Genomic DNA, 1,646 nt, shown 5'->3' on the forward strand with positions numbered 1-1,646 from the left:
TGGAAATAGAATAAACTAAAGATATAATTAAATAAGTAAATACACTTGGAAGTAGAACAAACTAAAGCCACAAGTAAATATAATGTTGTGTAATCTGCCTGAATTTCCATTGTGCAACAAATTTTTATGGAAGACTCGAAATGTGATCGGTATCTAAATCAAATATAATTTCTTTTCATTAATGGAGCAATTGTAATTATCAAGAATAATAATAAGAGCAAAGAACAGAAGACCAAAAAAATGATCCCTCCCTTGAGATGTACCAATTTCTTGCAAGTAAAAGTTTCTAACCTATCACATGCTTTTCAACATTGCAATAAATCTCCTCCTTTCTTACATTTATATTCTTGTTTTAAGGAACTATACATTGATAAGAACATAAAGGAATGTCGAGCAAAACCCATCCGTGAGTTGCCTACATGGTTAGGGGAAATCGAAGATTGTGTAAATAAGCGTACGATCCCAAGTTCGATCTCAATTGAGCTTTTATTCTCCTAAACTATTGATTTTTATCAAGTATTCTCAAAGTCTAAAAAGTATATCCAATCAATAGAGCTCCAATTTCGATGTAAGGCTAAAAGGGGTAGTATCAAAGTAAGTTTATGATAACCTGATCTTCACCAAATGTTCTTCTCCATCTTAGAACCTTAACCAAATTGATGTTAGGGATCCAAAATGTTAAGCTAGCAACTCCAAGATCATACAATTCTCATTCCTCTATAGATGAAACCTATAAGAACAATAAATCAGTGAACAAAATCAAAATTCAATTAAAAATATCTGATCGCTTGAAGCCTTGAACATTACAAAGGGTTTGAGATTGAGAGAGTGAGAGAGTGAGAGAGTGAGAGAGTGAGAGTATGAGGAGCTCATCGGAGGATATCAACACTCAACCCTTCTTATTAGCATCTTCATCTTTAGAGAGAAAAAAGAACTAGCATGACTTCTCTGCTCACCTTTTCAACAAAGACTTTTTCAACCTCGGCGCCTTGCAGGTCTTCCATGTAGAAGGCACCAATATCTATGACAATCATATCTTCCTTTTCAACAAAGACTTTTCCAACCTCGACGCCTTGCAGGTCTTCCATGTAGAAGGCACCAATAACTATGACAATCATATCTTTCGCATCGTTGGTAAGTACTTCCCAGGTCTCTCTCTCTCTCTCTCTCTCATAGGTATGGACATTCCTATCTATAGAACTAAAAAGAGGAATTCAAATGGCTATTTCAAGGATAGCCGCCTCCTAAGGAAGAGAGATGAGAAGGGAGAAAAAATATTATCCATTCAAAATCCCTTACACCCTTTCACCCCATACATATAGCCCACGGCTCCTTGCTGCCAAAGAAAAGAATATTATGCTAACGTCTCTGCAGAATTCTTGATTTTTGGTCCCCTACACAAAGTCATGCATTACGTATGGGAGTCTTTTCTGCCTCAGGGAGCGTCGTGGAAGAGCCATTGCAGTGGTCCCAGCATCCACATCACCTACTGATGTGTCCTGGGTCTCCTTATCGCTGGGATCATACCATTGCCCATCCCTTCATGAAGAACCTTGTGCTTGAGGTTCAACTAAAGGAACCTTTTGTGGAGGGTGTGCAGGTCTTCCCATGAAGCATCTTTTATAGGTAGACCACTCCACTGGACT

The 1,646-nt window shown here is 37.9% G+C and overlaps 1 long non-coding RNA gene across 1 annotated transcript; it reads right to left on the bottom strand.

Moving 5' to 3' along the window:
* Positions 1-311: 311 nt before the first annotated feature.
* LOC122057140 lies at positions 312-1,427 on the bottom strand. The gene is made up of 2 exons (XR_006133463.1): positions 957-1,427; positions 312-730 (listed from the first exon to the last, which is right to left on the bottom strand). It is a non-coding gene; the product is annotated as an uncharacterized LOC122057140 (long non-coding RNA).
* Between the last annotated feature and the right edge of the window lie 219 nt (positions 1,428-1,646).

The sequence above is a fragment of the Macadamia integrifolia genome, chromosome 12, assembly GCF_013358625.1.
Source record: "Macadamia integrifolia cultivar HAES 741 chromosome 12, SCU_Mint_v3, whole genome shotgun sequence".
Classification (NCBI taxonomy): domain Eukaryota; kingdom Viridiplantae; phylum Streptophyta; class Magnoliopsida; order Proteales; family Proteaceae; genus Macadamia; species Macadamia integrifolia.